At 39.4% G+C, this 25,465-nt stretch overlaps 1 long non-coding RNA gene across 1 annotated transcript in view; it reads right to left on the bottom strand.

Moving 5' to 3' along the window:
* Window positions 1-610: 610 nt before the first annotated feature.
* The window catches only part of LOC131813893 (uncharacterized), a 51,066-nt gene continuing 26,211 nt past the window's right edge, over window positions 611-25,465 (bottom strand). The window contains exon 5 of the long non-coding RNA XR_009347027.1: window positions 611-852. This is a non-coding gene — a long non-coding RNA (uncharacterized LOC131813893). The remainder of the gene's footprint in view (window positions 853-25,465) is intronic.

The following is a 25,465-nucleotide window of genomic DNA, read 5'->3' as shown; positions in this document are numbered from 1 at the left end:
TGTAGGTTCAGCATCAGACTGCTGCAAGAAAGTGAATATCTCAATAAAGTGAGCCAAATGAATGTTTTGTTTTCCCATTGTATATGGAAGTTATGTGTATACTACACTGTAGCCTGTTAAATGTGCAATAACATTATGTCTAGAAAAACAATATATATTCCTGAGTTAAAAAATATTTTATTACTAAATGCTAACCATCATCTGAGTTGTAGTAAGTAGTAATCTTACTTTGATATTAATGGTTGCTGACTGATCAGGATGGTGAAGTCAGGCTAACTGTGGAAACCTCTTAAAATAAGACAGCACTGAAGTATGCCACATCAATTGACTAGCATTTTACTCACATTAGAACTTCTTTCAGGGTTCCTGGGTGGCTCAGTCAGTTAAACATCTGCCTTTGGCTTAGGTCATGATCCTAGGGTCCTGGGATCGAACCCCCCATCAGGTTCCTTGTTCAGCGGGGAGCCTGCTTCTCCCTCTGCCTGCTGCTCCCTGCTTGTGTGCTCTCTCTCTGACAAAAGAGTAAATAAAATCTAAAAAAAAAAAAAAAGAAGAAGAAGAAGAAAGAAAGAAAGAAAAGAACCTCGTTTGCACTTGTAGTCAATCCACTCAAAACCTGCCACTGTTTTTACCAATTAATTTTATGTAAAGTCCTTTGTTGTAGCTTCAATAATCTTCACAGCATCTTCACCAGGAGAAGTTTCTATATCAATAACCATTTTTTTTTTTTTTTTTGCTCATCCATAAGAATCAACTCTTCATCTGTTAACATTTTACCATGAGATTCCAGCAATTCAGTCATGTCTTGAGGGTCCACTCCTAATTCCAGTTTTCTTGCTATTTCCTCCAAATCTGTAGTAAGAATAAATACAGTATTTATCAGTTAAGTTTTCTAACTTATGAAAGTATGGTTTTGTGGCTCCTTAAAACTCACAAATAGTAACATCACTGATCACAGATCACCATAACAAATACAGTAATAATGCAAAAGTTTGAATTACCAAAAGCGTGATAATTATTAAAATGTGACAGAGACATGAAGTGACCAAATGCTTTTGGAAAAATGGTATCACAAACTTTCAATTTGTAAAAATTGCAGTGTCTGTGAAGCAAAATAAAGTGAAGTGCAATAAACAAGGGGAAAAAAACAAGAAAGAAACCTGTATGTAAGTTATGGGAATCCCAGAAGAAGAAAGAAAGTGGTAAAGAGTTTATCTGAAGAAATAATAGCTGAAAATCCCTGGATTTCATGAAATACATGAATATACAAATCCAAGAAGCTCAATGAACTTCAAGTAGGATAACCAAAAGAGATATAGGTTGGGACACATAATCAAACCATCAAAAGCCAACATCAGAAGGAACCTTGAAATCAACAAGAGTGAAACAGATCATCATGTACAGGTGATCCTTGATAATATGATTCCCTAATTTCTCAGCAGCACTCTTGGAAAACAGAAGACAGTGGGATGATATATTTTTAAGTGTTGAAGGAAAAAGAAAACAGAATTTTGATAGAGAAATTAAGACATTTCCAGAAAAAAGCAAAAGCTGAGAGAGTTCATTACTACTAAACTTGCTCTATAACGAATGTTAAAGGAAGGCTTTCTCAGATGAGGGTTTTTCCAATACCACCACATAATTAACTTAGTTCTGACACTATCTGCCTGAAGATCATGTCAGGTACAAGAGGTTAAGTGCTCCATCCTATAAGACTACCCCCGACTTTCCCACTTAGATATCAATCCCAAGTCCAGTTTGTCACCTATGCTTCTGACTGATCAGATGTTCCCATGATCCCTGCTTGGGTTTCATTAAGTTACTGGCATAGCTCACAAAACCTAGGGACACATTTTACTTTCTAGAGTACTGGTTTATTATAAAAGGATAAAACTCAAGACTATGTGGATAGAAGATATGCATAGGACATGGTCAGGGGCACAAAGCTTCCATCCTCTCTGAGTACCTTCCCATGGTTACCAACCCAGAAATTCTCTGAATTCATCCTTGAGGCTTTTATGGATGCTTCATTACATAGGCATGATTGATGAAATCACTGGCCATTTATTCAACTTTCAGGCCCTTTCCCTCTCATAAGGTCAAAGGATGATGAGCCTGAAAATTCAGATCCTTTAATCACATGATTGGTTTTCCTGGCTACCAGTCCCCATACTTGGGTTATATAAGGACTTTCCAAAAACCATCGCATTAACACAACGAAAGACACCTTTATCACTTAAAAAATTCCATTGGTTTGGGGAGCTTTGTGCCAGGAATGAGTGAAAACCAAATATGTATTTCTTATTATAAATCATAACATCTTACCTTCAAATAGAAATGAAAGAATCTTGAGAGTAAGATTAACTCAAACACAGATGAACATACAATGACCTCTGGTTAAAGAATATATATATAAGAAAATATAAAAGCCAGTGTTATGGACCAGATGGACATCACAGATATATTCAGAATATTTCATCCCAAAGCAACAGAATACACATTCTTCTCTAGTGCACATGGAACATTCTCCAGAATAGATCACATCCTCGGTCCTAAATCAGGACTCAACCGGTATCAAAAGATTGGGATCATTCCCTGCATATTTTCAGACCACAATGCTCTAAAGCTAGAACTCAACCACAAAAGGAAGTTTGGAAAGAACCCAAATACATGGAGACTAAACAGTATCCTTCTAAAGAATGAATGGGTCAACCGGGAAATTAAAGAAGAATTGAAAAAAATCATGGAAACAAATGATAATGAAAATACAACGGTTCAAAATCTGTGGGACACAACAAAGGCAGTCCTGAGAGGAAAATATATAGCGGTACAAGCCTTTCTCAAGAAACAAGAAAGGTCTCAGGTACACAACCTAACCCTACACCTAAAGGAGCTGGAGAAAGAACAAGAAAGAAACCCTAAGCCCAGCAGGAGAAGAGAAATCATAAAGATCAGAGCAGAAATCAATGAAATAGAAACCAAAAAAACAATAGAACAAATCAACGAAACTAGGAGCTGGTTCTTTGAAAGAATTAATAAAATTGATAAACCCCTGGCCCGACTTATCAAAAAGAAAAGAGAAAGGACCCAAATAAATAAAATCATGAATGAAAGAGGAGAGATCACAACTAACACCAAAGAAATACAAACTATTATAAGAACATACTATGAGCAACTCTACGGCAATAAATTTGACAATCTGGAAGAAATGGATGCATTCCTAGAAACATATAAACTACCACAACTGAACCAGGAAGAAATAGAAAGCCTGAACAGACCCATAACCAGTAAGGAGATTGAAACAGTCATTAAAAATCTCCAAACAAACAAAAGCCCAGGGCCAGACGGCTTCCCGGGGGAATTCTACCAAACATTTAAAGAAGAACTAATTCCTATTCTCCTGAAACTGTTCCAAAAAATAGAAATGGAAGGAAAACTTCCAAACTCATTTTATGAGGCCAGCATCACCTTGATCCCAAAACCAGACAAGGATCCCACCAAAAAAGAGAGCTATAGACCGATATCCTTGATGAACACAGATGCGAAAATACTCAACAAAATACTAGCCAATAGGATTCAACAGTACATTAAAAAGATTATCCACCACGACCAAGTGGGATTTATTCCAGGGCTGCAAGGTTGGTTCAACATCCGCAAATCAGTCAATGTGATACAACACATCAATAAAAGAAAGAACAAGAACCATATGATACTCTCAATAGATGCTGAAAAAGCATTTGACAAAGTACAACATCCCTTCCTGATCAAAACTCTTCAAAGTGTAGGGATAGAGGGCACATACCTCAATATCATCAAAGCCATCTATGAAAAACCCACCGCAAATATCATTCTCAATGGAGAAAAACTGAAAGCTTTTCCGCTAAGGTCAGGAACACCCCAGGGATGTCCATGATCACCACTGCTATTCAACATCGTACTAGAGGTCCTAGCCTCAGCAATCAGACAACAAAAGGAAATTAAAGGCATCCAAATCGGCAAAGAAGAAGTCAAATTATCACTCTTCGCAGATGATATGATACTATATGTGGAAAACCCAAAAGACTCCACTCCAAAACTGCTAGAACTTATACAGGAATTCAGTAAAGTGTCAGGATATAAAATCAATGCACAGAAATCAGTTGCATTTCTATACAACAACAGCAAGACAGAAGAAAGAGATATTAAGGAGTCAATCCCTTTTACAATTGCATCCAAAACCATAAGATACCTAGGAATAAACCTAACCAAAGAGACACAGAATCTATACTCAGAAAACTATAAAGTACTCATGAAAGAAATTGAGGAAGACACAAAGAAATGGAAAAATGTTCCATGCTCCTGGATTGGAAGAATAAATATTGTGAAAATGTCTATGCTACCTAAAGCAATCTACACATTTAATGCAATTCCTATCAAAGTACCATCCATCTTTTTCAAAGAAATGGAACAAATAATTCTAAAATTTATATGGAACCAGAAAAGACCTCGAATAGCCAAAGGGATATTGAAAAAGAAAGCCAACGTTGGTGGCATCACAATTCCGGACTTCAAGCTCTATTACAAAGCTGTCATCATCAAGACAGCATGGTACTGGCACAAAAACAGACACATAGATCAATGGAACAGAATAGAGAGCCCAGAAATAGACCCTCAAATCTATGGTCAACTAATCTTCGACAAAGCAGGAAAGAATGTCCAATGGAAAAAAGACAGCCTTTTCAATAAATGGTGCTGGGAAAATTGGACAGCCACATGCAGAAAAATGAAATTGGACCATTTCCTTACACCACACACAAAAATAGACTCAAAATGGATGAAGGATCTCAATGTACGAAAGGAATCCATCAAAATCCTTGAGGAGAACACGGGCAGCAACCTCTTCGACCTCTGCCGCAGCAACATCTTCCTAGGAACAACGCAAAAGGCAAGGGAAGCAAGGGAAAAAATGAACTACTGGGATTTCATCAAGATCAAAAGCTTTTGCACAGCAAAGGAAACAGTTAACAAAATCAAAAGACAACTGACAGAATGGGAGAAGATATTTGCAAACGACATATCAGATAAAGGACTAGTGTCCAGAATCTATAAAGAACTTAGCAAACTCAACACCCAAAGAACAAATAATCCAATCAAGAAATGGGCAGAGGACATGAACAGACATTTCTGCAAAGAACACATCCAGATGGCCAACAGACACATGAAAAAGTGCTCCATATCACTCGGCATCAGGGAAATACAAATCAAAACCACAATGAGATATCACCTCACACCAGTCAGAATGGCTAAAATCAACAAATCAGGAAATGACAGATGCTGGCGAGGATGCGGAGAAAGGGGAACCCTCCTACACTGTTGGTGGGAATGCAAGCTGGTGCAGCCACTCTGGAAAACAGCATGGAGGTTCCTCAAAATGTTGAAAATAGAACTGCCCTATGACCCAGCAATTGCACTATTGGGTATTTACCCTAAAGATACAAACGTAGTGATCCAAAGGGACACATGCACCCGAATGTTTATAGCAGCAATGTCCACAATAGCCAAACTATGGAAAGAACCTAGATGTCCATCAACAGATGAATGGATCAAGAAGATGTGGTATATATACACAATGGAATACTATGCAGCCATCAAAAGAAATGAAATCTTGCCATTTGCAACAACATGGATGGAACTAGAGCGTATCATGCTTAGCGAAATAAGTCAAGCAGAGAAAGACAACTATCATATGATCTCCCTGATATGAGGAAGTGGTGATGCAACATGGAGGCTTAAGTGGGTAGAAGAAGAATAAATGAAACAAGATGGGATTGGGAGGGAGACAAACCATAAGTGACTCTTAATCTCACGAAACAAACTGAGGGTTGCCGGGGGGAGGGGGTTTGGGAGAAGGGGGTGGGATTATGGACATTGGGGAGGGTATGTGATTTGGTGAGTGCTGTGAAGTGTGTAAACCTGGTGATTCACAGACCTGTACCCCTGGGGATAAAAATATATGTTTATAAAAAATAAAAAATTTAAAAAAAAAAAGCCAGTGTTATTATAATTTTAGATTTAACTCCACTTTTTTTTTAAATTTTTTATAAACATATAATATATTTTTATCCCCAGAGGTACAGGTCTGTGAATCGCCAGGTTTACACACTTCACAGCACTCACCAAAGCACATACCCTCCCAATGTCCATAACCCCACCCCCCTTATCCCAACTCCCTTCCCCCCAGCAACCCTCAGTTTGTTTTGTGAGATTAAGTGTCACTTATGGTTTGTCTCCCTCCCAATCCCATCTTGTTTCATTTCTTCTTCTCCTCCCCCCTTAAGCCCCCATGTTGCATCACCACTTCCCCATATCAGGGAGATCATATGATAGTTGTCTTTCTCCGTTTGACTTATTTCGCTAAGCATGATACACTCTAGTTCCATCCATGTTGTCGCAAATGGCAAGATTTCATGTCTTTTGATGGCTGCATAGTATTCCATTGTGTATATATACCACATCTTCTTGATCCATTCATCTGTGGATGGACATCTAGGTTCTTTCCATAGTTTGGCTATTGTGGACATTGCTGCTATAAACATTTGAGTACACGTGCCCCTTGGGATCACTACGTTTGTATCTTTAGGGTAAATACCCAGTAGTGCAATTGCTGGGTCATAGGGCAGTTCTATTTTCAACATTTTGAGGAACCTCCATGCTGTTTTCCAGAGTGGTTGCACCAGTTTGCATTCCCACCAACAGTGTAGGAGGGTTCCCCTTTCTCCGCATCCTCGCCAGCATCTGTCATTTCCTAACTTGTTAATTTTAGCCGTTCTAACTGGTGTGAGGTGATATCTCATTGTGGTTTTGATTTGTATTTCCCTGATGCTGAGTGATATGGAGTACTTTTTCATGTGTCTGTTGACCATCTGGATGTGTTCTTTGCAGAAATGTCTGTTCATGTCCTCTGCCCATTTCTTGATTGGATTATTTGTTCTTTGGGTGTTGAGTTTGCTAAGTTCTTTATAGATTTTGGACACTAGCCCCTTTATCTGATATGTTGTTTACAAATATCTTCTCCCATTCTGTCAGTTGTCTTTTGGTTTTGTTAACTGTTTCCTTTGCTGTGCAAAAGCTTTTGATCTTGATAAAATCCCAATAGTTCATTTTAGCCCTTGCTTCCCTCACCTTTAACTCCACTTTTAATTTAACTTCACTTCAAGATTTATGGGACAAATGCATACAGTGTAATTATAAATTTATGTAACTGGGTATATAGTGTATACAGATGTAATTTGTGACATTAATAGCATAAGGGGGTGGAATTGTTATAGGAGTAGGGTTTTATGTGATTGAATTTAAGTTGGAATCAGTTTGAATTAGATTGTTATAACTTTAAGAGTGTTATATGTAATCATGATAATAACAACAAAGAAAATATATATAGAATATACAAAAAAGGAAATGAAAAGGGAACCAAAATATTTCTCTACAAAAATGAAACATAAGAAGAGACAGTAATGGAGGAAATAAGGGACAGAAAATGATATAAGAGGTATAGAAAACAAGAAAAAATGGCAAAGTAAGTCCTAATTTCTCAGTAATTATTTCATGTGTAAATGTACTAAACTCTCCAATCAAAAGACATTGGTTGGCAGAATAGATTTTTAAAAACTGAACTATAGGCTCTCAACATGAGGCTTACTTTAGCTCTGAAGTCAGAATTAGGTTGGGAGTTAAATGATGAAAAAGATATTTCATGCAATTAGTAACCAAAAGAGTGCTGGAATGGCTAATAGTAAACCAAATAGACTTTGGGTAAAAAAATAAGCACAAGAAACAAGAATACATATTGATAGAAGAGTTAATTCACCAAGAAGATATAAAAATTATATGTGATACACAAAATATCAGAGCTCCAAAATGTATCAAGCAACATTCATAGAATTTAAGGGAAGAAGTAGCTTAAGATAACAGTAGGAGACTTTCAAAAATGCCTACAACAACCAGGCAGAAGATCAATAAGAAAACAGTGGACTTGAACAGTACTACAAACCAACTGGAATTACAATACATACATAGAACACTAGAACACTCTACCCAATAACAGTGGAACACACAGTTTTCTCAATTGCACATGAAACATTCTCCAGAATAGACTCTGTGTAAGACCACAGGATAAATCTTAATACATTTTAATAGATTAAAATCATATGAAGTTTCTTTTCAGATCATAATGGAATGAAGCCAGAAATCAACAACAGAAGGAAAACTAGAAAACCTACAAATATATGAAAATTAAACAATGTACTCTTGAGTAGCATATGAATCAAAGAAGATAAATCACAGGAGATTTAGAAGTGAGTTGGGGGAAATTGGAGGGGGAGACAAACCATGAGAGACTGTGGACTCTGAGAAAAAAACTGAGGGTTTTGGAGGGGAGAGAGGTAGGGGGTGAGCCTGGTGGTGGATATTAAGGATGGCACATATTGCATGAAGCACTGGGTGTGGTGCATAAACAGTGAATTTTGGAGCACTGAAAATAAATAAAATAAAATAAAATAAAATGGAAAATAAAGAAAAAGAAAATACCTTGAGACAAATGAGAAAGAAAACAGAACACAAGATACAGAAACTGATGGGATGCAGAAAAGCAGTGCTAAGGAGGAAATTTGTAGCATATATGCTTATATTAAAAAAAAAGAAAAGAAAAGGAAAAGATCTCAGATCAATAACCTAAACTTACTCTTTGAGGAACAAGAAAAAGAAAAGCAAACTAAACCCCAAGCTAACAAAAGGAAGGAAATAAGAAAAATCAGAACAGAACAAAACAGAGATGAGAAAAACAACATAGGAAAAATGACAAAACCAAAATTTTTTTTCCAAGATTTTATTTATTTCTTTATTTGGAGAGAAAGAGCAAGCATATGCACAAACTGGGGGAGGGAGAGAAACAAGCCGATTCCATGCAGGAGCACAGAGCGTGTCTTGGGGCTCAAGATCCCATAACCCTGAGATCACTACCTGAGCCAAATCAAGAGCCAGATGTCCAACCAACTGAGCCACCCAGGTGCGCCTAGAGTTGGTTCTTTGTAACAACCAACACAATTGACAACCCTGTAGCTAGACCACAAAAAAGAGAGAAGACTCCAATAACTACATTAGAAACCAAAGAGAATTTTAAGAACATCTGTATGTTTAGATTGGATAATCTAAACAAAATGGGCAAATTCCTAGAAATGTACAAAACTGAATCATGGCTAAATATAAAATATGAATAGACTTACAGCTAGTAAGGAGACCACTCAATATTCAAAGCTCCAACAAAAAAATGTCATGGGCTAGGTGCTTTCACTGAAGAATTCTGCCAACACTTAAAGTTAACACGAATTTTCATCTCTTCCAAAAAATTAAAGCCGAGAACATCCTAACTCATGCTATATAGCCAGAACTACCCTAATAGAAAACCTATCTAAGATGCTACAAGAAAATAAAACTACAAACCACAGTTGCTTATGAATATTAATGCAGAAATACTCTACTAAATACTAGAAAACTGAATTCAATGGTAGTATATTAAAAAGATTATATGCCATGGCCAAGTGGGATTTACTCCTGGAATGCAAGGATGATTCAATGTACAGACGTTAATCAATGTAAATACATCACATTAGCAGAATGAAGGATAAACTCCCATGAGATCATCTCACTTGATACTGAAAATGCATTTGACAAAATAACAACTGTGAGATCTCTTTATTTGGGATGTGCTATGTATCAAGCTCTACATGAGGCATTTAATAATGTTTTGAATCCTCAAGCCAACACCCTAAAATATGTAATAGGATATTATTGCATCCCTCTTACATATGAAGAAGCAGATGTTTGGTCTTCAAAAACTGAAGTCGTTTGTCAAAATCATGTCTACACAGTAAGGAGTAGAGTCAGTAGGTATGTTCTAGATTTTTGGATTATAAAGTCTAAAGCATTTCTCATGTGTTTTGTGGTTTTTGCTCCTTTATCTAAGGAGAATCAAAGTGAAGTTTCCAGGAGCTGATTTGCAAAAGTCAGTCAGCAAAAGCCCATTGCAAAAAGTCATCATTAAGCTGATGGGCTTAATAAAATGGCCTTTGGTGTCTTCATCCCTGTCCCCATCCCCACTGGTAACAATGTGCTACTATTCTGGTTGCATGTTAACTTTTGTTGCTGAATTGAGGGTCTGACCCAAGTCACTCCCATTCTGACTTTGGACTGCTGGATGCCGTTCCCCCCACTCCACCCCCCACCCCCCAGCTCCATCCAGGGCTAGAAGGGTTTGCATGGACCCAGCTGCCCAATAATGGAGCAGGACCACGGCACGCAGCTGCAGAAGCAAAAGAAAACACAAAGGAAGTTCACAAATTGAGAAAGCTGGAATCAATTTGGTTTTTACTCAGAGTCATGCTCTGTCTCTCTAAAAGATTGGTGCCAGCTCCCTGAACTTGGGTTATAAATAAAAGCCCGAATTAAGAGTTTCCAATTTTTAACGAGTTTTAATAGGTATATTGTTTAATTTCCCAACAAACTGATGAAATGCAGATCTGCTAAATTGTAAAAATGCCTGCGACATTTGTTTACTTGGACTATTACAAGAAAAGAGATCTTTTGAGATTATATCCTTTTTGTTGTAAACCTCAAAAATATGCTCCTGAGGACTTCTGACATGGTACATCTTAAACTTTTACGATCCCTTCTGAACGTATTCCTTTGCGTGAGTACCACCGCAGCTGGGGAGATCGCATACCTATTAGGCTGGGAACCCCTGCTTTGTACCTGGGAAGGGGAAGAGCAGATGGGGAGTCAATCTGTGTGGCACTTAGCCTGACACTTGGGTTTTTCTCTGACTTAGAGATTTGGGATTTCTGGGGAGGAGACGCTGGAATGCGAACTAGTTGTTGTTGGGAGTTATGCACAGAAGTAACTCCACATTTTGCTTAGGTACGATTTATTTTCTGATAGTCTTACAACATCCTTGCTCTGTTACTGGCCACATGCATAGAGGTCACTGGACTGACGGTAACAGGAGAAGCCTTCAGTGTAAATCAAGCGATTAAAATGGACCCAAATGCTATGCGTGATGTTAATGGTGGCTGCTCTACCAAGTAGGTTTCATATTATGCCAGTTTCATAATTCCAACCCAAGTTCTTTTATAGGAACCTGGTTTATTAAAGATAAAGCCCAGGCGCCTGGGTGGCTCAGTGGGTTAAAGCCTCTGCCTTCCGGCTCAGGTCATGATCCCAGGGTCCTGGGATTGAGCCCCACATCAGGGTCCCTGCTCAGTGGGGAGCCTGCTTCCTCCTTGCTTTCTGCTGCTTCTCTGCCTACTTGTGATCTCTGTCTGTCAAATAAATAAATAGAATCTTTAAAAAAAGGAAAAAAAAAGATAAAGCCCACCTCCCCCATCTCCCTTAAGAAAATGGAAGTTTAAAAAAAGGGAAGGTTAAGAAAAAAAAAAGAAGAAGAAAACAATTTTCGTTTATAGTACACACCAGGTCAAGTGACTTCTGCTATCTTCTCTAGGTTGCACGTTTTAACCACGGAAATAGAGCTGCATGCATTAAGCAAAAATTTTCCTATCACCGAGGAAATCTGCTTATTAGGTTTGCCAGAAGCTGTCCTGCCTCCCAGCCAAAATGACAGACTAGTGAATCCTCGGCCACTGGCTGTGGGCGGCTTATCAGCTTCTCATCTCTGAAGATAGAGGGTACAAGTAGGTCACAGGCAAAGGCACTGGTGGCCTCGTTTCAGTCGCACCTCCAGATTGAGGAGGTTTGGCTTCTTAAGCTAACCTTCGGGGTCAAAGCAAGGGGGAGGGGGCAAGTTAGGAGGTGTCTCTGGAGGCCAGGTATCTCCGAGCACTAGCAAGAAGGAGAGCAGTAAAAAGCCCCCTCTCGTGCTATTTAGAACCCCATCTCTTCCCTACCAAAACCCTTCCCAAGCCTTTAAACAGAAGACTAGCAAATCCAAAGATCAGTTCTGCCCTCTGGGATTTTTCAAAATCCATCCCACCCTTGTGGGCTGGAGGAGACATCGTCCCTGCCCGCAGAGAGGACTGGCCACTAGCCTCCAGTCATGCCATGTCTGGCTGCATTTCTGAGTTCTGACCAGTAGCTAACTCTGCTGTCAGCGTTAACTTCTGTTCAAGTTCAACTCTGGAAATATCCTTCCTTTATTCTCCGTTTTTCCTTCCTCAACCCACTGCACACTCCCCTGTCAAAGAAAGCCTTTGTAGAGCCAAAAGTAAAATGCCGCTTTAGAGCGGTCTCCATTCCCCGGGGTAGCTGGCATTCTGCAGAATGGAAGAGGAATGTGCCCTTTCATTGTATAATCATCGCGTCTACAAACAGCGGAGACACCCCTTACTGTACTGGTCGGTGATACACAGACGCATGGCTGATGAGTAATCAGCGTGACAGTCATCTGGGGATACGCAAGAGAGAACAATGAGTAAAAAACTGATCCCATAATATAAAAATGACTATCACAAACCTCGAAAGATGTTTTCATCGTAAACTGAGGTTTTTGTTCCTTGATCAATTCCTCTGCTCTTTTATTCTTTATTTCTTAAAGTCTGAAGAGCTGCCTCCATCCACACCTGCTCTTCAAGAGCGAGTGGGAACCCTCGCTCCCTGGTGCTCTCCAACTGCAACCCACAGCGGGGCTCCTGGGGGTGGGATCCCACGACAGGTGCAGCGGGTGTCCCGAAGGTGGGAGGGCTGCGAGCCCGCATCCTTCTGGTAAAGAGGCTTCCCCTCCACCTCACGACACTAAACCCACTTTCACAATATGTAATGCAGATTTTCAGGTGACTCTTCAAGCCATCATTTCTCCACTGCGGATTTAGGATACTCTGACCAGCAATTTGCTCATTTTCAATAAAAGCTAACACCAAAGCAAGAAATACACAATTTCAGGGAAAAAGGACAGAACTTGACTTCTTTCCCTACTTACTTACTACCTGTGTTTTTCTCCTTCTCCTGTAGATTACGAGCATCAACATTGATAAAAGGGCAAATGTCTTGCCTTTGGGGACTAGAGTGTTTTTGATGGTAATAGCACAAGGAGTCTTGGGGTGGAATGTCTTAGGAGCAGTTAAAGGTTAGCAAGATGAGTCGATAGGCCCAGCAATATCTTTGAAGAAGGGCGGTGTTGTGCACTCTGGGGCCAGCAATGAAGTTACAGGAAGCTTCCAGCCTCTTTCTCCAAATTTCCATACACAGCAGGTACTGCTGCAAGTTGCCTGGGGCCAGGCACAACAGCACCCTGGCGGCAGACGTGATGTCACAGGCTAAGAGTTGCTCCAAGCTGAAAGGCTCTTTATAGATCATAGAGACTGACTTCCTTAATTTACTGGCTAAGGCCTATGTAACCTAACTTGGATTACGCACAAGTGTATTTACAAGCTTTCCATACATTGTTAATCATTTTCACATAAATGATGTCATTTGTTTCTCTCCCCACAATTTGAAGTACCCACACTCGTCCCATTTTGCAGTTGGGGAAGTTGAGGCTCAGAAAAGTTCACAGCTAGTTCTAAATCATAGAACAGAAAGTGGTGGGGCAGAGACTTGAGTCTCAGTTTTATAAATTCTGGGCCCTTGTCCCTTTAGGCCACCCTGTCCATACCTAGAGCAGCATGGCCTCTGGGGAACATTTATTTTATGCTTTCTAGGTGTCTGGGACTGTACATAGCTCATAATCTGGGCTCCTGCGATGTGTGAGCCATTAATAAAATAGTGTTGATGAATTGTAATAAACTTTATTTTCTGGTTATTTTTAAATTTCGTTAAGGAAATCAATCAGAGACTTGGATTTTTTCCCCCCTTCATTTTCTTGTACAGGTAAAAAGTCCCATTTGGGTTCATCCCATGAAGTTGGTACAAATGCACCTTTACACAGACAATGATAAAATCTCCTGGGAGGTACCTGGGAGAGTATTGAATCCAACTTTGTCATCTTTAGAGAGGAGAAAATTCACACCAGGACCTTCAGGTCAGTTCTCTGAGGCCACCCAGCTAGCTAGATGCTGAGCCAGGACTGAAAATCAAAATGTCTGATTGCCAGTTCAGTTTATGAATAGTTTTTAGCCAAGAGTAGCTTGGTTGTTTCCTATTAGTGCTTCTCTTTTCAAGACAGCTCTTCGAAGAGGATAGGATAAAAAGGGACACTTTTAGGTCGAAATGTGTGTGTGTGTGTGTGTGTGTGTATCCAGACCTACAAGATCAACAACTAAGCACGTTCATCTGAAAGAAGATGAGAAAAACTAGGAGCATTTCTGTTCTCTGTTATATTTGTCCTTCCTAATCAAAACCATGTGAGAAGCTAGAAAAGAACTAAGAGCCCCGTGTGATTGCCAAAGACAAAGAAGGGACAGTGGAGAAAGAAAAATGAGGGAACAGGGAAGCAGAGACCCAGTCTGATTTCCAACATGTTAGCACACAGTCACACTTCCAGTTCTTCATCAGATAAGAATGTTTTGCGCAAATTGGGCCAATTTATGCTGCACAGGAAAGCCTGTAGCTGTGCTCTCAGCCCACCACTTCCTGTGGGAGTCAGCGAAACAGGCTCAGCCCTTCCATTCCTTTGACCAAAATGCTTCCAAGCCGGAGGAAGAACCTCGCCGCTCATCCTGCCATGTGGTGGGAGGAGTCCATGGTCAGCCCCTGACAGCCGTGAGGGAGATATTGACCTCTTCTCAGGTCTTTTGTTCCCCATCACGCAGGAGTGCGTGTCAGTAAGAAAGCTTAACCTTCTTTTGGCTCCCTGCACTCCAATCACTCATTATTTATGCAAGTTAATTCCTTGCAGTTGTAATTGTAAATTTCCTTTTTCCATGACAATGCAAGCACTTTTAGGTATCGGAAAAGGCCTTTTACCTGCTTGCAGCTGACCTCCATCCACAATCCCTTTTCAGCAGGGCTCCAAAACCTTGCATCCAGGACTCTGAGACAGGAAAAGCTCACGGGGGAGGCTGCCTGCTGAGTTTCATTCCTTGGATTTTCATTCTTAGATCAACTTCTCACGAGGCCAAATGGCAAAGATAGATAAATGATGTGGCGTCATTTAATTGGTTTTACACAAAATTCACAAATTTTCATTCATGATCATCTTCAAACGTCTTCCCAGTCGTCTTCTGACCTACTCTTCTTTTTTCCTGCTTCCCTTTCTCCATGATCACCCCCATGCTGATAATAATAAGATCCCATAGTCGTTTTCCAGGTGCCACCACCTTTGCCAGGGTATTGTTGGGACATTCTGTCATCCCTCCATCCCTTTTGATGTCCCCCTGTGTCTGAGATGGGAATGGGAAGAGAGTGCAGCTGACTTACCTGGTTCCAGTCGCCTCGTCCAAGAGTGCTATTCTTTCTGTCTGGTTCTTCCTTGAGTGTTTTCCTTGTGGGCTCCTGCCCCTCACTCCAGTCTGATCTCCTCCTAGGAAAAATGCTGCTCTGCTTGGAAGGTTCTTTGGGCCAACCAAGAGCCCTCAGAGTCTCCTGGTCTGCAATAACAAGAGCTCACCCCAAAGCTGATTCTAGGCTGGCACTACGTGTATAAGAAGCAAGACAGTAACTCTTTGTTCAGGGATGGAAGCCTGTGAGATGAAATGGCGTGTCCACCATCCACACAATTAGTGCAAACCACAGGACTGAAAAGACTCAGCTCTGAGCTTTAAGTCAGTTCTCTTTCCAGCATCCAAGTTCTAGTAAAGCCAAGCTGCAGGGAGCATCAGCAGAGGGTCAGTGGGAAAACTTTCTGCTCAGAGGACTTTGTCCTCTGTTTTTTTTTTTTTTTATTACTTTTATTCCTGAATAAGAAGAATTATTTATTTTCATTAGGAAATCTAACTGAGTAGAAAGCCCAGAAACCCTGGGTGGGGATTGCATAATTTATAGAGAATTCTGTGGAGGGCAGGAGACAGGAAAAGGGGATGACTGAGGCAATCAAAAATTCCAGAAATGAAAGGAACCTAAAGATCTTCTTCATAAATTCCAGATTCTTCATAATCTGAAGATATTCTTGCTCAGTGCTTACACCATTTTTAAACCCAGGTTCTTAGACAATGCTTTTTCAGTAAAGCCTCTATGTATCTCTATAACACAAGGTTTCGAGTAATTTCTCTTGCATTTGGGATCGTGAAGATATGCACCCTTATAGATTATTTTGTGTCCCAGGAGGGACTAGGTAACTTGCCTTCTACTATCCACCAAGGATCCCTGTAGCACAATGCTGCAGAGAAAGACAATGCCACGAGATAGCGTCCCTATAGATGGTTAGCTGCCTCCCCAAGATAAGAACAGGTTTCCTGTCTTCTAGTCAAGAGCTTTACCCTCTATAACATTCTGAGTCCCTAGAGTTCAAATGTATCAAGACTGTGAGATGTACTTAGTGTTTTCAATTCTTCAAATTCTTTAAAGTGCTCAAAATATTTCCCTGGGGAGAGTTATTCTAGTCTTCTTCTGGGAAACAAGCACATGGTATATCCATCATCCACATGGTTCTTTAGTCAGAGAGAGAAACATTGATGTTAGAAGCAGAGAATAGAGCCCCAGCCAAAGTCTTGATCTGCCTCTCAGCAAAGGGGAGGCACGTGAATGAGGATGAGACCTGCATAAAAGAAGGCCCCCATGACCACTCGAATTTGGCATAGTAAGAAATGGTGAGGACACAGCCCAAAGCAGCATAAAGCCTAATTTCCAGATTTAAAATTTTAAAAATAAAACTAATCAGGCAAGTGAAACAAGAATTAATAAAGGCTTGTAAAAGTGCCCCAGGAATCTTTAGAAATTTAAGCAACACTCTGTAATTAATACATATGGGACTTTTTTTTTTTTTTTTTTTTTTTTTTTTTTTTTTTAAGAAAGAAAAAGTACAGCTGTACTGTGGACTCACAAAGGAAGACAGAGTGTTTCATCTTGAAAGCTATAAAATGATCTTTCTCTGAGAATATGAAAGAAGGTAGATTCAGACTGGAGCAAGCCTGGGAACTGTAAGGTACAGGAAAGGACAGTAGTCCCTGGAAGGAATGTGTGAGCAGAAGGGTTATAGGAACTTTTAAGGCTTTTATGAAAGGACTGGAGAGAAAAGAAACATGGGAGGCCTATTAGCAAGTCACAGAAAGATGGATTTAATGATGAACATGACATTCTTGAGATAATGAACTCTATCATTAAATTCATCTTTTAAAAGGAGGAAAGAAAATATATTCCAAGGATATGAATACATATATATTTGGGGGGAGTGAGATAGGTAGAATCTGAATCTTTGTTAAATTGGCCACTAGTAAGCAAGCAAATTTTAAAATAAAATGAGTTCAACAGCAAGCGCAACTACCCTGTAGTGTGGGAAGTGGAGAGGGGGAAAACCCTGAAGAGGAGGGGTGGGGCATCGGGGATGCTGGTGATGTCCTTTATCTGCACTTGTGCCAGATTACAGAGGGGGTGTTCTTCATGAAAATCTGGTTGGCTGTTTACTGTGACCCATGTGCTTTTATGTATGTGTAACAAGGGACTAAGAAGTAAAATAAAAATGAAATAAGATGGAAGTTTTAAATAAGGTAAATCTGAGAACTCTGGTGATATATAAACCAGAATCAAAGATGGGGTGGTAAACTAATGAAGTCATAAGGCAGCACATAGATATTTTTAAAGATCAATAGTGAGCTGAAGATGAAAAAAAATCAATCAATCAGGTGCAACCACATCTTACTTTTTTTTTTAAGATTTTTTTTTAAATTTCTTTATTTAACAGAAAGAGAAATCACAAGGAGGCAGAGAGGCAGGCAGAGAGAGAGGAAGGGAAGCAGACTCCCTGATGAGCAGACAGCCCTATGTGGGCCTCAATCCCAGGACCCTGAGATCATGACCTGAGCTGAAGGCAGAGGCTTAACCCACTGAGCCACCACATTTTACTTTTGCCAGGGATATATTTCTGTGCAATTTTATAAATTTAATAATTTATTTTAAATTTAAATTTAAAATTTTTGAGTTTAAATTTTAAATTTTCAAATTTAAATTTTATGGTGGGTGGTTCTAATTCATAAGAATCTTACATCCCATTTGAAATTAAATCATCGCTCTCTTATTTTTCTAAGTTTCCATAAATACAATTTATTTAAAATGAGACATATCCAAATTTGTAGAAAGGAATGAAGTCATATAGCCTAATGTGACTTTCAGGGAAAGACTGGTCAATCAACCAAAAATAATTTGATTGTTAATTAGGGGGCCAACCCAACACTAGTTATCATCAAGGATGCAAAAGAAGTAAAAGTTTGTTTCTATCAAAAATGAATAATCTAGATGGGGATAAAATGCTAATAAATGTGAATACTTTTTTTTAATCACTCAATGTTGTCTCTGTACAAATGATAATATGAATGTGGTATGAACATATGTTATCTCAAATAAAGAATGACTTTGACTCTCCTGATAAAGAATGTTGAAGATGTTGAAATAAAAACTAATATGTTGACTGAAAACTGTATAGATTATAAACTGAAGGCTATTTATTTATTCCATAAGAATTATCTGATGGAGATCAAAATTAGATGTCATCTCCTTAGATGAGTTCATTACAATATTCAAAGAATATTCAAGGAATTTCACAAAAATGACATTTCTAGATGGCACTAAATGACAGCATTTTGCAAAAACCCTAGAAAGTTTTAAAAAGAGGAAGGGGAGGAAATAAGAAACATGTCCCAAGTTCAATGTCAGTACCACTGGGAATCAATTACCTACAGGATAGGTGGGAGGACATTGGTCAGCGCCAAGTGCCAAAGGCAGTGTTGGAAGTAAGAATGTAAGCCAAACTATGTCAGGCTTGGGAACATGATTTAGCGGGAGATGGCAAAACAAATAGCCAGAGTCTATGTCTCCGTTTCCCTAGAGGGGAAAAAAAAAAAAAAAAAAAAACCTTCTCATATTGAGCAATGAAAAAACAGTCTAGCAGAATGAGCAATGGATCTTGGTAATGTCCGTTTTTCAGCCCTTTTTCCAGTCCACAGTCTGTGAGTGAATCAGAACTTTTCCCTTGGTTGCGTTGACTCCTGGCTGAGTGTGGTAGGCTAAATAAGGGCCCCACACAAACATTATGCCCTCGTCCTTGGAACCTGTCACTCTTCCCTTATATGACAGAAGGGGCTTTGCAGATATGATTGACGCGGGCTTTGATACAGGAAGATCCAGGGAACCCAATGTAGTCACAACTGTCCTTATAGGAGGGAAGCATGAAGGAGAGATGATGCCAACAGAAGCAAGAAGCAAGAGCGATATGAGGAATGGTTCACAAGCCAGGGAACACAGCAGACTCTAGAAGCTGGAACAGACAAGGAGAAGGATCCTTCTCTAGACCCTCCAGAAGGAACCAGCCCCCAGGACATCTGGACATTAGCCAAGTGCAACTGATTTCTGACTTCTGGTCTCCTCAACATATGGAAATAGACTTGTGTTGTTTAAAGCCATTTACCTTATGGTAATTTTGTATAGCACATTAAGAAACTAACACATTGAGTAAAGTGCTCAGTCTAATTAGACCTGGTTTTCTCTAGGATGCTTCTCTTTCGGGGGCAGTTAATCAGTGTGTCATTTTGACAGAGGGACAGGTAAGGAAGTCAAGCAAGGTTCACAGTTAAGCAAGGTTTCTTGCATCCCTTTTGGGGAGAATTTTTCCTTCTGTCTTTGTGGCTCTAGAATCTTTATGCTTGGAGCCTCAGCTTTTTGGATTGTTATAGAAACCCACTTACTGGGCAGTTGTCCTGAAATTCATGTCTATCAAGAATGCATAGGGATTGGTACTCCAGGGGAAAAGAAACTGAGCACATGGCTTAAGAAAGAAAATTGGCAAGTTATAGATTAAAACACCAACTCTCAAGTGTAAGTGTTCAGATGTTTCTATAAGTATTCTTTGACTCGAATGTCTTTTTGGTATGTGATTTTTTTTCCCTCATCTTCACAGCAACAACCAAAGTGTGAAAAGGATACTTGTAAAGAAAGGTTTAATACGTTTTTCTCCCTCATTGGATACTGGACTCTTTGAGGTCAGAAACCATGAGTTATTATTCTTTGTTTCTCCAACAACTGGTGGAGTACTTAGTAAATAGCAAGTGACAAAACAGGTATTCCATGGAAATAGGAAAGAAAAGAAGGAAGGAAGGAAAAGAAGAGAGAAGGAAGAAGAAAGAAAGAGAAGTTGTATTTTCATATATTTTTTTTTTAATTGAAACTGAGTGAACTGGAGGGCCAGAGCAAATTTCATCAACAAGTAGATATATAATCTTGAAATTTATTTATAAAAAGCATTACATTTAGTTTTGTACCAGCTATCAGCCTACCAAGTAAGCTTACTACTGAGCCTAGATTGGAGGACAACAATCAGATATAGTGGTCTGGGTAATGAGAAATCATAATAGAAAATGGTGGTGCTCCAAAATGAAGTGTCAAATGAAATTTGAAAGGAATATTTTGGATATTTTAAGACTAAATAACTAAGCTCCTACCTCTTTTGTGTGCTTTTTAAAATAAAACTAAGGTAATCATAGACAGAACCTTGGGGAGGTTTCCCACATATTGTACATCCATGACAAGATTGACATAAGACAGACACGTGTCAATCATTCTAGGAGAATGATAAGAAGCTACTTGATGGAAAGAAAAAAGTCTTGTGCTTGAATAGGAAGGCCTCAATAGATATTTACGGTTGGATTAAACCTTTAGTAGGAAGGGCACTGGGAAGAGAAACTGTTTAATGTGGAGAAGGAAATACTTGAGTTACTGGCTACATAGATGCTGAAAGAAACTTGCCCCGAATGTTCTGGGCTTCATTCAACTCTTCTGGGCGTAGCATTTCTTAGCGGGCTCCAGAGTTTGTAGTGTCCAGGCAAGGACGACACCGCATATTGACAAGGGTGGTTGACATGATTTGCATGTGGTGGGGCGTTGGGCTAGTCTTGGGCCAGGCCATAGGATGGCCTTGCCCTTTCCACAAGGGAGGACATCTTGGCAGCAGAAAGGAGCAGCAGGAAGTCAGGAAGCCTGGATTCTAGTCTGATTATAACCCTGGGACCATTCCTGACCACCCGAGACTAAAGTTTCCTCCCTTTGGCATGAGGAGGTTGAGTCAGATCAACTCCAAAGTCCCTTCCTATTCTGAATTCTATAACTCTCCCTTTGGCCTAGAGAGCAGTGTTGTGCTTTAAAAAGGAATTTTATCCTCTGTCAGGTTCTTCTGCCCCAAATATTTTAGGTCCTGACCTGTACACTGTAAGGAACAAATAACATCTCCTTTTGATCCTGGGGTTAAAAATATTTAGTTTTTTGGTGCTTGAAACATTCTCTTCAACTAAATATCCTAACCTTGACATAGCTGAATTTGTACTTAACTGTTATAAACACATACTACTGGCAAGATCCTATAAAATAATTGACTTACAATGACCTTGGTACTGGTGGCATAACAGCTCGAGTTTTTCATTATCATTCTGTGCCAGATAAGGGAATTTTCCTCGCGTTCAGCTGATTTTCAGCCTTTGTTGGGTAGTGGGTAGTTAAAGCTTTAAAATGCTCACCATGGAATGCTGCGATGTGAATTTCAGCAGCCTATTTGGGTAGCTATTTTTAGTCTCTAAATACATGATTAATGTGACCATTTTCTCCTTATCACTCTCTTAGATTTAATTAACAATCGGTGTGATTATTCTTCCAGGTTGTGATGCAAGGTGTTGAAACCTTTGAATCATGATCTCAGCCTTATAGATTTAAAAGCTACCAAAACTGCTTTTGATGGGACAGGGGCATGATTTTCTCTGCGGACTAGTGAGTTTTGAAAAATCTCTTTGCAGAGCTACATAGTTATCGATTATAAAATAAATGTAAGCGGGCCCGTGGTTCAAATACGGCAACAAAAACGAATTGTTTTGTTCCATAAAATCTCACATGTAAATTTAATGAGCATTTCTTTTGCATAGATAAGATTTGGGAAGATTTGTTCTCAGCTCAGATTATTCTCCTTCTTTGTGTTATTCCTTTCCATAGCAACAGCGTAACCCAGGAAGAAGACAGCCCTGGAGAGCGAGCTGGCTGCCACTCCGATGTTTGACTGCCGCACCCCAGTAAAGACTGGTCCTGCCAAGTTAGACTCTGTGCTCCTCCTTGAAGATAGGATCCTGATTTCCTAAAACTGAGATGGATGTGTTTAGAGCTATCTCGGAACCACGTGACAAAATAGAACTTTTACTCAATTTTCAGGTGGTAGGTAGAAACTGGAACTCTTCTTTTCCTGCCCTTTCCCACTTATTACTCTCATCACCAACTGAAAGCAATATAGCAACCAAAGCAGTTGAATCCCCTTCTTATTTACTCCAAGTAACCCAAAGCAGGAATTTCCAAGAAGTCAAAGTTGCGGGACCATGAAGGAAAAATGGTAAGAATAAACAAGTGGTAAGTGTTTAGTACAGGGTCTGGTACATTTGAGATATTCAGGAACTGGTGACTATTATTAATGACCTAACGGCTACTATTTCATACCAGCCTTGTGTTCTCTTCTATTCTTCTTGCTGCCTAGGAATTTGATGCCTAAACTGAATATTCACTATAGCAAAATTCTACTCCAGGTAATTAATTAGCACATCCCATACAGTTAATCACAATGGGATCTTTAACTGTGTCTCTGAAAAATGTACTATTGCATTTATAAATAAAAAACCAGTTTTGGGAGAAGGGTTCAGATGGAGTCATTTCTAGAATCAAAGGTATATAATTTTACTTTTATAAGATATTGGCTTGTGGGAAATAATGTTATTTATTTTAGAAAAGAAATTGTGTACTCATAAAAATCAGTGAGCTTCACCAAGTTACTCAGAAGTGGATCATTTGAGCTTTGAAGGAAGTTTAATCCACGCTCTAGCATAAAGTTGTTTTGACAGTTTAGGAACTCGGTTAAAATGTCTACCTTAATTTCTTTATCTATAAAATGAGAATTATGTTATAATACAAGATTCGTTCTTATAATATTATGGTAGAAGTATACATCCCTGGAGGAACAATCCCCAAATAAGGTCTTAGCATAACAGTGGAAAGTCATTTATGGTTGGGAGCAGAAAGATGGGCCAGAAGGATTGTCATGGCACAAGTATCTCTGTGATGTTAGGAACCTACAATTGTCCCTGGGGCCATGCAACCAGTTTTGAGCAACTGAAGTCTACAGGCTTAAAGAGAAGACATCACGGTTATGGGAGAAAAGTAATCTGAATCTCTACTTTGTATTGCCAGACAATAAAAATTCACTTCTATTCAAATATGAAAGAGTACATCTTTTATTTATTTATGTATTTACTTACTTACTTTTTAAAGATTTATTTATTTATTTGTTTGACAGAGAGAGAGAGAGAGATATCACAAGTCGGTAGAGCCACCGGTGGGGAGTGGGGGGGGGGAGCATTTCCCCATTGAGGAAGGAGCCCAATGCAGGGCTTGATCCCTAGACCCTGAGATCATGACCTGAGCTGAAGGCAGAGGCTTCACCATCTGAGCCACCCAGGTGCCCCAAGAGTATATTTTTTAAAAACCAAAAAATTTTACTGGCTGATTACAGAGCTGTGATAGTAATGACGCCACATCATGTTGGGTAAATGATGCCTGGTACAGAGAAGGCCTTCAGTAAGTGTCCGTTAAATTAAATCTCATTGTAGGTGATGCAAGGTACTTTGGACATAAAACATACCACGAAATATTAAATATCGAAAATACAAATGTCAACTATTATTCAGGAAAAATTAGAGTAAAGCTTAAGTGATTTGATTCCCAATCGATTCATTTACAGGGGTTTTCTGAGAAATATTTAATAATCAATGTAAAGGCTTGAGATTTTAAAGTGATCTTTTGAATGTATTTTTATGCCTTTTAGATCATTTTATGAATTTGTACATTTTGGCTTCTTTCTTTTTTTAAGATTTGTTTATTTATTTTAGAGAGACAGTGGAGCGGAAGAGCAGAGGGAGAGGAAGAGAGAGAGAGAGAGAGAGAAACGGAAGCAGACTCCCAGCTGAGCCCAGAGCAGGGCCCTACCCAGGGCCGGATCTCAAGAACCTGATACCATGACCTGAGCTGAAATCAACAGTCAGATGCTTATCTGACTGAGCCACTCAGGCACCACTGCGCCTTTTGGCTTTTTGTTAAAAAGTATTTATGGGATGACTACCAGTTCACCCCAGGTGTGAGGGACTTTTCGAAGCTCTGGGGAAGCAGAAGTGGACAAAACAGGAGAAAATCATACCTTCATGGAATTTAGGCTAGAGTAGGGGGAACAAATAAATATGTAAATTATATAGCATATCAGATGCTAATAAATGGTATGGAGAAAAGCAAAGAAGGAAAGGGGGTGAAGGATGTTGGGAGGAAGGTATATTCAACAGCATGGCCAGAAAAGCCTCCCTGAGCATTTGAGCACAGATGTGATGGAAGAAGGAAGTGGTGAGCCCTGGGGGGATCTGGAGGACCAGCAACCTACACAGAGAAAACAGCAACACCCAGGGAGATGCCATGCCCTGCGGTCTTGAGGATAACAAGGAGGTTGCATGGTTGGAGTGGAATGAGCAAGGGTGAGAGCAAAGGAACCTGAGTCAGAAGGGTAATGTGCAATCAAATTGCACAGAGCTTTTAGGTCACAATAAGAATTTAGTCTTTTATTCTGAGATCGGTGGCCTTTCCCCTTTTCTTTTCTTTTAATTGCAGTAAAATAGGCATAACATGATATTTATCATTGCAGCCATTTTTCAGTGTACAGTTCAGTGGCATTGAGTGCATTTACTGTGCATTACATTATCATCATCTGTCTCCAGAACCTTCTCATGTTGCCCAGCTGAAACTCTATACCCATTAAACAATTCCCTATTCCTCTGACTCCCAGCCCCTGGCAACCATGATTCTGCTTTCTGTCTCTAGCAGTTTCCCTCATCCAGGTACCTCAGCTAAATGCAACCATATCATATTTATCATTTCGTGACTGGCTTATTTCATTTAGCTTAATGTCTTCATCTCTTCGAGTCTTCCAGGCTCATTTATGTTGTACCATATTTCAAAATGTCTTTCTTTTTTACCACTGAATATCCCATTGTATGTATATGTCATATTCTGTATATCCATTCATCCACTGGTGAATACTTGGCTATTATGGATAATGCTACTGTGACTATTAGTGTATAAGTATCTATTCAAGTCCTTCCTTCCTTTTTTTTTTTTCATTAATTATTTTTATAAGTCTTTCCTTTCAATTCTTTTGGGTATATACTCAGAAGTGGAATAACTTCAGGTTTTTGAAAAGAAAGATGTCTTAGGTTTTTCAGATTACTCTGACTGCTGTGAAGAAAATAGGCTATAAAGAGACAAGAATCTTAAGCCTGGGTGGCTCAGTGGGTTAAAACCTCTGCCTTCAGCTCAGGTCATGATCTCAGGGTCC

The sequence above is a fragment of the Mustela lutreola genome, chromosome 13, assembly GCF_030435805.1.
Source record: "Mustela lutreola isolate mMusLut2 chromosome 13, mMusLut2.pri, whole genome shotgun sequence".
Lineage (NCBI taxonomy): Eukaryota > Metazoa > Chordata > Mammalia > Carnivora > Mustelidae > Mustela > Mustela lutreola.
Note: the sequence above shows the minus strand (reverse complement) of the source record. Positions and strands in the feature narration are given on the sequence as shown.